General features: G+C 46.3%; 1 pseudogene; it reads right to left on the bottom strand.

The window, feature by feature from the left end:
• Window positions 1–3,272: 3,272 nt before the first annotated feature.
• On the bottom strand, window positions 3,273–9,639 carry LOC148093059 (uncharacterized protein C2orf78 pseudogene; annotated as a pseudogene).
• Between the last annotated feature and the right edge of the window lie 671 nt (window positions 9,640–10,310).

Genomic DNA, 10,310 nt, shown 5'->3' with positions numbered 1-10,310 from the left:
TTCTTACAGTTCAGTTTAAGAAGCTAAGAAAAATGTTATAGCAAGGTTAAGTGGTGTCTCCAACAAATATCCTAGAAAGAAGACAGTGAACATGAAAGGAGCTAAAATTCAAGTGAGGTGTGGGTAGAGTGTTCATTTGAAAACAGATACACACCTGTGATACCTTGGGCAGGCTCTGGAAAACCTAGCAGCATGAGTACAACTCACCTTCTCAGGCTAGATTTAATAAAGATTATTGGGATGAAGAAGAAGAGGAACACATTGGATTATTTATGAAATGTCTTTTTTTAGGGGTGCATATAGCTTTTTTATCTTTATTGTTGAAAGTATTACAGCTCTCCCACATGGTCCCGCCTTGAGCCCCTCCCTTCCCTCAGGCTTTTGCCACACTATTGTCTGTGTCCCTGGGTTATGCACATATGCATAGAAGTTCTTGAGTTAATCTCTTCCCAAACCCCTCCCCCCTTCTGTCTGATAAAATAACATTTCTTTTGATAAATTATTCCAGTTAATGAATTGGTTTGCTTTTAGGTTTAAGTTCAGTTAGTGAAGCTTCAAGGCCAGGAACCTGCCAGATGAGTAAGAAATGGCCAAGGTCTCTCCCTCCCAATGACTGGGGCTGTGGCCAAAATGTAATAGGATGCTTTTGTGTCATTCCCTTCTGCCAACATGTCTTTACAGACAGAACTGTAGGAAACTCTTTTCTTCCTCTTCTTAAATATCTCCTTGCATGCTTCTGAGATGCCTTATTCAGTGGTTCCCAAACTTGCTTCCCACTGGAACCACTTGGGCATCTTTAAAAACTACTGATGCCTGGTTGATGCCCACCTACAGATATTCTAATTCACATGGTGTGGGCTGCAACCCAGGCATGGGGAGTGTTCTGAAAATTAATCTTTTCATGTTACCCTTACGGTAACATTTTCCAAAACTGTAATATAATCTTGCATCCAGAATATTGACACTGATACTGTCAAGATAAAGAATGTCTCCATCATACAAGGATCCCTCCCTCCTGTTGGTTTTTTATAATCACACTCACTTTCCCACTCACTCAGACCCCTCATTAACTTCTGGCAACTTCTAATCTGTCTTTCATTTCTATAATTTTCCCATACGGAGAATATTATGAAAATGGAATCGTCCAGTATGTAACCTTTAGGGATTAGCTTTTCTCACTCAGCATAATGCTCTGGAGATTCATCCAGGTTGTTGCATGTGTCAATAGTTACTTCCTTGTTATTACTGAGCAATAGTCTATGGAATGGATGTACCACCGTTTAACAATCTCGATTCCCTTCAGGTGTTTGCTATTAGGGATCAACCTTGGAGAGCATTCCTGTGTTAACATACCCTGTCACTTCTCTGGGATAAATGTCCAGGGTAGAATTATTGCGTTGTATGGTAGGAGCATGTTTAGTTTTAATAAAAAGGTTGAACTATTTTTCAGAGTGGTTTGTGAAAGAAAAAGCACAATGGAGTTGATATTGTCAAGAGGGCGATCTAAAACAGAGCCCGGAGTGCTCTCCGTGGCTGAGCTAACACCCCACCCCCACCCCCGGCCCTCTTAGTGAACCTGTACTTTTTAATTGGGCTGAACCACAAACAGATACACCCTGATGCAGCTCCTGGAACTGGCTCTGCATCTGTGACCTCTGTACTAAGAAATAAACATTTTGGAGGCGGGGTGTGGGTGGAGCTGCCGAGGTTGCTGGGTAGGAGCTTCTGGTGGCAGCTCCTGGCCTTGGGTGAGTGGCATCCTGGTGCCCACATGAGCCAGGGGCACCGACCCTGGGGCCAGAGGCGCTTAGTTTCTGGTTCATTGGCCAAGAGGCAGGGCAGAACCACATCCCCCAAAAGGTGGAAAGACTGCCTCCCAGCTGGATAGAGGGCGCCTGGGATGTTTCACTGCTTTCAAAGTTACTCAGAACAAGAGCTTTGGAGACAGAATTGCTCCAGAAGAACATTTTTACCCCTTGGATCTTTTTAACGAACTCCAAGGACAGAAGGAAGGACTTGGGCGGAGGAGTGATTTCACACCCACGCGTCGCTGCTGTGGAGCGGGGCCCCCGCGCGGCCTCCCGGGCGCCCCTGGGACCTGGCGCCTGCGCCCCGCGGCTGCTCCAGCGCCACCTGGTGCTCGCGCCCGGTGCTGTCGCCGTGGGAATGGCCGCTCCAACGGGTTTCTCTCGGGCTTCGGTTGATGGCGCTGTTCAGACAGGCGGCGCGTGCAGCCCCAGCCACGGAGGGGGCCCTGGCTGCCCTTCAGGTTCATATTTAGGCTTCTACTGATGTCTGATCTCGTCCCCCAGAGGCGTCTGGATGCTGTGCTCTGGGAGCCAGGCTGGCCACCTGGGGGCCTTGCAAATAATGCAGACTCGGGGACACTCAGGCTGAGGCTTTGCTGCACCACGTGCACTGTGACAGCCATTGCTGAGCCTCACGAGTCAAGTGGCTCAGTGATACCAGCCTTGCCTGGTGTGAGGGTGACTGAAGTAGTGCATTAGTGGCCCTGGTGCCCTGGGGGCTGAGTAAATGGTGATTTATACCCCAGGCCCTGTCCTGGGGGTCCTCCTGCTGCAGCCGGTCACTGGGCTAGGCCCCTGTTACCAGCTGTCCCCAGGATAAGTCTAAGCCCTTGCCACTCCTCTGGTAGATTCCCCCTGAGTGTACTCGCCTCCCCCAACTACAGTCACACATGCATAAGGCAACCCAAACCTTCTGGAAATGTGCCCTGAATGTATTTTCTAAAATACTTACCTGGTGGTCCTGAGACATAAGGCCAACCTTCCCCCCGAGACACATTGTACATTTCTCCTGGTCAGCCTGGGCTCATCTTCTGCCATCTTCAACTCGATTCAAATTTTACTCTTTTAACCCGAAACTAAGATTGTGCTTCTAGCTTCTGCCAGTCCCTGCCCCCTCCAGCTCCTTTTTATAAAACAATAACATCTCTCCTCTTCTACCTTTTCTGGCCATGGACTAAGTTCTTTCATTTTTCCTAAGGTTTTACAAACCCTCGCCCCTCATCCATCTGTCCCATCTCCAACAATTACCTCCTCAGGCGGCCTTCCATCCCCACCCCCACCAAAGAAAAAACTCACTTAACAGCATCTCAAAATTAAAAGGCTTTTTTATTACTCATCCACTAATTCTATTATATTTATTCATTCAATTTTATTGCTTTAAAATATATCAGGACTGATAAATTCATCTATCTTTCTCTGGCAAAACAGCCGGTGTCCAGAGGGGCCCCAGCACTGCAGCATCTCCTACATCGCATAGCCATAGTTCAGGGAAATTTCCATTTCCTTCTCTCGGGCGCTGAAATGCTGCGCTTGCCCCGCACAGCCCTTGGCGGCCCTCTCCCGCTCTAGCTGAGCCTTCCTCCTCATGGCCTCCCGCTCTGGCCTCTGCTCATTTGTGATGGGCGCTGACACTACCGGCCCAAGAACCTCTGCTCTCCTCCACGGAATTGGTTGGAGGGCGAAATCCTGGAGCAGATACCGGTTCTGAGGCTTGAGCGGGGCCCGGAGCTGGGTGACAGCAGTGCGAACGGGCTCCCGATGGAAAGAAGGGCCAGATGATGTTTTGGAGGGCGCAGGCCCAGCGGCAGCAGGCTGAGGGACACGAGGCCGGGCAGGGTTGGCCAAACCTGGTGGGGCCCCGTTGGTCAAATCTGGACGAGCTGGTTGGGCAGGACCTGTCAAAGATGCAGGGGTTGGCCGGGATGAAAGGACTGCACCAGGCCTGGCAGGGTTGGCCACAGCAGGACGACATGGTGCCACAGACTGTGGCCTGCGAGGAACAGGTCGAGCGTGAGGCTTGTCCACAGTTGGAAAAAGCAATGGCACCAACTTGACCTTCCCAGGAGATGGCAGCTTGTACTGAGATGGAGATGACTCTTTTTCAGCACTGCCATCTGGTTTCTGGCGTTTGACCTGAGTTTTCTCTGGACCTTTGCCCTCGCCTTGGCTATCCAGCCACCTTTTGAGGGCTGGGCGTGGCTGGGGGCCTTTGGGGTTGCTTGAGCTCCCCAGGGCCCGGGAGGAAGAGAGCTCAGTTTTCTTGTCGCTCTTCTTCCCCAGTGCATGGAAAACCTGCACAGACTCGAGCATGTGCCTACCTAGGGAGCTCCGGGGCTTCTTGAAGTTCTCCTGAGTCAGCTCAGGTTGCCTTTGCTTCCTCTTGGGGATGGTTGTCTTCCCTTCAGCCTTAACTTTGTTCCCTGGCTGCTTCCTCTCTTCACCCCTCTTGGAGATGTTTCCCTTGGTTGTCTTGGTATTTTCCTGCCCATGGCCCTTGGTTTTGCTGGGCCTGTTGGGTGCAGTTTTCTGAGGCTTGCTGTCAGAATGCTTGGCCCTGTTCAAAGAAGCCCTGTCAGCAGCTACAGGATCGCAAGCAGCCACTTCTCTCACGAACACACAGTCTGGGCTCTCGGGCTTGATCTTAGCCCTGGGAGCAGCACTGACAGACTCAGAGGCTCTATGTTTGCTCTTCCGGGCTTTATCTGAGGGAGTCCTTATGACACTTGGCTTTTTCTGTACCTCATCCAACTTGATGGCTCTGGAATCTTTGGTTTTGATCACCTTGGGACCTTTGGGTTGATCAAGGTCCTCCAGGGAATTTAAGACCTGTGGAAGGCGAATATCCTCCACCAGGGTAGCGATGTCTGCAAAACTCTCATTTGAATCAGTCTCCTTTTCAAGTGTCCCTTGGTCCTTAAGACTCAGGCTAGGATGTCCCAGACCAGCTTTCTCACAATCAGGCTGCTCCTCTTGGCCAAGGGGATCAGTGCAGGCCAGGGCCTGGTGAATGTCAGGGGTTTCTAAAGGGAGCAGCGGAAGATCTTGGTTTTCTGCTGGGGCGTTGTCGGCATCCCGGAGCTTTGAAAGCTCGGTGTTAATACCCTGCCCATTCTGATTCTCCTTCTGTTCCTGGCTTGGAGCTGGTGGCAGTGGCAGGAGATTACCAGGACTCTGGACTGGAGCTGCCATTGAAGTATCCCCAAGCTCAGGGGGTGGGTTCCTCTCAAGTATCTGGATATGTGTGCTACTGCAGGACTTGGGGAATTCTGCAGTGTGTGGTCGATAAAATGTTTGGCCTGGAAGTTGCAATCCCAGGGAAGTGTCCATCCCCAGGGAAGTGTCCATCACTACAAAGGAATCAAGGGGAAGTCAGTGAGTGCCTGGGAAGTAAAATGCTCCTCCTATCACCAATGCAGCAATCATGCACCTTGCAAGAATGGGAAAGGCATTCTACTAGCTCTTCTGAAGGCTCATGGGCAGTGCCCTGTGCTAGGAGATAGGAGAAAACCGTTCTATTTCTTATTGGTGATCATTTGATGTCATTGTTTCATGATTTTCATTGTATTTCATGGGGTTGTCATAAGTCAAATAAAAAATAAATGTGATTTTTAAAATGTTTTACAAGCCTAGCGTTCTCATATGGAATCTTTTTAATTCTCTCCACTTTCCTGTGAAAATAAGAACACTTCACACGAAGGACCAGGAGAGGGAATGGAGCTCTTCCTGATGAAATATATAAGCAAGGGCAGAATCTTAGCCTGCTTGCTTTGGACAAGATCTTGGAACACAAGATCCCAAATCCAGGCATAAACTAAAGAAGAGAGGGGAAATTAAAGTGGCGCTGTCACAATATCTGAAATGCCTTCCAAAGAGACAAAAGCAATAAATCAGAGGAGGGAGTTCATTACAGTGTGGGGCTCATCAGTGAGGGCAATGAAAAGTAAGGGATCTGTTGGTAGGCTGTTGGGCTTCTCAAACATATAGCATACACAGCCTTCCCCCCTCTGGTAGGTGCTCTCATAAACAGGGTGAAAATGAAGAGCACTGGCTGAGGGTGGTAGTTAGAAAGTGACAGGATATAAAGCCTGCAGATTGACCCTGTATTCAAGATGACCCTGTACTCACCTTGAAAACTTGTGTTTGTGATGGGCTGAGCAGACACAGAGTAGCAGATTCCAGAGGTGCAGGCTGGTGGCATCACATCTGTGGGCTGACCCTCTTGTAGCACCATGACCATCTCTGGTTGAGGGGCAGAGGCCCTGCTCTCTGTGTAGGACACAGAGCCATAGGCCTGCAGGTAGGGACCATGCTCTCCAGAGAGCAGAGGGCCCACTGGGCCTTGATTGTAGTAATATAGCTGGCTTCCGCCCTGGTAGGGAAGTGACAGGCTATGTCCCTGATTTGGAATGTGAGATGGTGCCCCCTGAACAAGGCTGGCAGAAAGTGATGGATACAGAGGGGCCATGTTATTGGCATCTGAGGTTTTATCATACAGGGATGCCATAGACATAAAAGAGACAGCTGTGTCCTGCTCAGTGATGGTCACAGTGAAGTCTCTGAGTGATGATGACTCCCTTTCAGGGCCTCCTGTGAGAGCCCACTGAAAAAGGCCAGGATTGGAAGCAGCTGAGGTGGAGATCTGGCTCTGGCCAGTCACTCCAGACAACACAGTTGTGCTAGAATGTTGGTAAAGGTGGGCACTACCCGTGAGTGTTTGGAAAGAGGTGCCCGAGGCTGATGGAAGTAGCCGTGCGGCACCGATGGTGGGAGCAGAGACTCTGTAGAAGTTGCAGACGCTTCCTGTTAGAGATGCTGCCTTGCTCTCTGCACGAAAAGAGAGCTGCAGAGACTCTGAAATTCCAAGTGCAGGTGGATTTTGCAAATTCTCTGTAGGGAACAAGAGGTTGATGAAAAAAATCAAAGAGCGTGATAAACTCTCACTGTGTTAGAAGAATAGTGTTATCTTAAGATTGCTGCTCTCAGAAAGCCTTGGATACCAGTGTTCACTTGTGTCTCCAAAGTCAAGAGTTTATGCTGGTCATAAGTGCCTGAGCAGTTTGCTACTCTTCTGTATGAATTGCCCGAGCTCCCAACATGGGCAAAAATAGGCACAAGCCCCTGTGATGTGGTTCATGCATTGCTCTCTGGGCTAGAGGCAGACGCTCCCTGCCCTGCCTTTCCCCTGAGCCTGCACTGGCGTTGATTCCTATGCTCTTTCCTAGAATTGAAGCATTTTCGAACCAGGAGTCTTTAGAGAACCTGTCTTCTAACATTCTCATTTCATGAGTGAGGAAACTGAGGCTCAGTTTTCTAGGTAGGTTAGCATCATTACCAGGTTACATAATCTAAGCATCCTGACTTCCTTGCCAGGGCTCTGCTCTGAGCATTACATGGCCAAAAACTGGGAGCAATAGGCCTTCTAATGGATCTGTTCTTTTCTCCGTGAGAATTAAATACAGCTATTTCCATTGTAATCTTCAGTGTCTCATCTTGCCTGCACAGTTAACATCTTATTTCCTAGAGTTCACATATATCGCAGTGCAGCTGGTAAAGTTAAAGGGTCATTTTCACTCTCTTCATGCCTGGTTTCTGATCCTACCACAAAATGACTATCTGAGGGTGACTTTCTCAAGAAGTGCTTTTTGAAAGAAAAACATTATTTAAACTCTCTGCGCTTTGGTCTCCTCATCTATAAAGTTGTTATAATGGTAATAACAGTAATAATTCATACATGAATAAATGATATATATGACATATAAAAGAACGTATAAGTTCTCAAAAGACAAGGAAAAATCACAACATATATCACAGAACTAAAAGGAAATATATAGACATGAATGAAATTGGGGTTGTAGCAAGCATCAAAGCATAATAAATTTCCTAATAAACGAAATTTTGTTTTATACCCATAATATTGTAATAGTGAATATTACCTATTCTATTTTAGTAAATACTAGTAACCAAAAAACAGCCGACACAATAGAAGGTGATTTTGCATAAATTCCTAGCCAGTACATACGGACAGAGAAGATATATCAGTCAAAACTGCATGACAAGCAGTAAAATGCAATCAATGTGGATGTATATGTAGATAAATATTTTAGGAAAAGCTGGTGTAAAGCAGAGAGCAATATGAATGTAAAAGAATTCCATTATTGTGCTCATTCATGTTTTTCTGAATATTACTCAGTAAGTAACAGATATTCAGTCTAGTAGAAATATATATTTCAATAAATATAACCACAGAACAAAGAAGAAAGAACTCTTAAAATGTGTTATGCAGGTTTTTATATTTATTTTAACACCTAAATTAAAATCATCTTTAACATCCCGGAAAGTGTTGGACCCAAAGCCTTAAAAACCATCATTCCTGGAATTCTATTTAAAAAAACCCAAAAATTGTAATGTAGGAATCCCCAAGAGACTCCACCAAATGGTTTTTAGATAAATGTGAAGTTAGAGATGTGAGACTTGACTTTCGTTTTCTCCTTAGGTAGCTAAGACTTTAAAGGAGGTGGTGGCTGGGCATCAGTGTGCTCTCTGTGTCAGAAGAAAATAACTGTCAAGATGAATACCAGTTTTGACTTGGAATATGCTTATCACACAAAGGAATTCATCTTTCTGATTCAAGTTAGGATATATCTCTTTTTTTTGAAAAAAATTAATGTTATTTTTAACAGGCAAAACATTTACAGAGTTTAAAAATCAGAATGAAGGGAAACATTGAAAATTCTCTTTCCTCCAATTCCCTTAGTTTCCTATTTATTGGAAACATCATTTCTGAAATATATATATTTAAATGTTTATGTTCCAAACTGTCACATGCCATCTGTGTTCAGAGAGGCAATAGAAAAACACAGACAACTGAATATAATGCTTTGATGACCTGCTTTGCCTGGTGACGCCCTGTTCCTGCCTCACTGTCCCTCCCTGTCTTTCCCTTAAGCACCTGCTAAGATCAACTTTCCTTTGCGCTGCTCTGAGCTGACTTCTCCCCACGCTCTTCCCTCTCCCCGCGCTCTTCCCCCTTCAATTGAAAAGCCTTCGTTTCCCTGCCCCGTTCCACCCCAAACCACCCTTTCAGCGGGAGCGCTCCTGCAGGCTCTCCTCCTCCATCCCTACAGTTCCCCGCTTCATGCTTCTATTTTCCGCTCCCTCATGATCCTGTTGGCCTGTGCTGGTGAAAACACCCCGAAACAGTCTTACATTTAAATACTTTCCTCCCTGTGGCCCAGTACTCAACATCCTCTCTCCCTATTTTCTCTCTTCACCTAGTTTGGGTAGAAAACTCCAAAAACAGGTGAACATTACTTTTTGAACAGCACTAAATTTAAAATACTCAAGTTGAAACCTTAGTGGCAGGAGACTGTTACATGTGAGATTCATGTACAGCACATGCATCGCTAGTTTTAGGCATCACCTAGGTCTTCTCTCTGTTTCTGTTGAAACTCTGTCAAGACGACTTTGTTTCCTTAAAGATTCAATGTTAGAAAAGAAAGGGATTGGAGAGAACCGGGAATCTGACATCCTAACGTAACAGGTGAGGACCTCACAGATTTTGTGAGAGTCGCTGACCTCTCCAAAGTCACATAGCTAGTAAATGTAAAAATCAACGCTGAAATTAGGTCTCCAAAGTTCTAGATCAATATCTCCCCCCATTATTTCAAGGTGCTCTTTGGACTCTAATGCTAAAATTAGGGGCAAACAAATATCTAATGACAAACTTTTCAAAGTTTCTTTTCTTACCTGACATGATCAGAGAAGAAGAAGAAATATCAACTGTCGATGCGAGGGAGAAGGCGGTCTCAGTGGCTGACGCCAAGGAGCACATGTGTCCAGTACGAAGGTCACTGGTCACACTGGTCACTGGTCATTGGTCACCAGTTACTGGTCACTGGTCAGTTGCAATGATCCAAATTTGTTTACAAACAACTCCATGGGTACCCCAAGATTCTACCAGGTGGTGGCAGGTTTGGTGGGAGACTGATGTCACAGAGCAGGTCGTTTAAAGGGATGACAGCCAATGGGGAGGCCAGATTCCCAACAAGAGGACAGGATAGGATGGAAGGAGCCGTAGGGAAGTTAAACCGACACCTAAATGACTGAGCTCTGGGGACAGATGGGCTAGTAGATAAGACAGATGTGATAGTCTCACTTCCCCTAGGCTCTTATGTTAGAGAAATCATCGCAATGTTTCTTAGAGACATTCATTACTATAATTAACTAGTGCTTACTGATATTCTCTGCATGATATTATATAACATATTTATCATGATATATATTGTTAATACCCTCAGAGAGAGGAGAAGGGGACATCTAGGTTGCATAGTTACAGTTGTTCTGAAATCAAACCAGCCCATCTAATTAGTGAATTTACTGCAGCTTTTGAGGGGCAAAGCGGGACTGAGCAGCTCTTTTACAGGTGGTTAAAGAGCAATGTGAAGTTTGTTGAGTGCACTTTGTGGAGAAAGATGTGGGCCAAGGCTCCTCTCTTTCAGTTTC

This window comes from Miniopterus natalensis, chromosome 5 (assembly GCF_054644295.1).
Source record: "Miniopterus natalensis isolate mMinNat1 chromosome 5, mMinNat1.hap1, whole genome shotgun sequence".
Lineage (NCBI taxonomy): Eukaryota > Metazoa > Chordata > Mammalia > Chiroptera > Miniopteridae > Miniopterus > Miniopterus natalensis.
The sequence above is the reverse complement of the archived record's forward strand: the minus strand, read 5'-3'. Positions and strand labels throughout refer to the sequence as shown.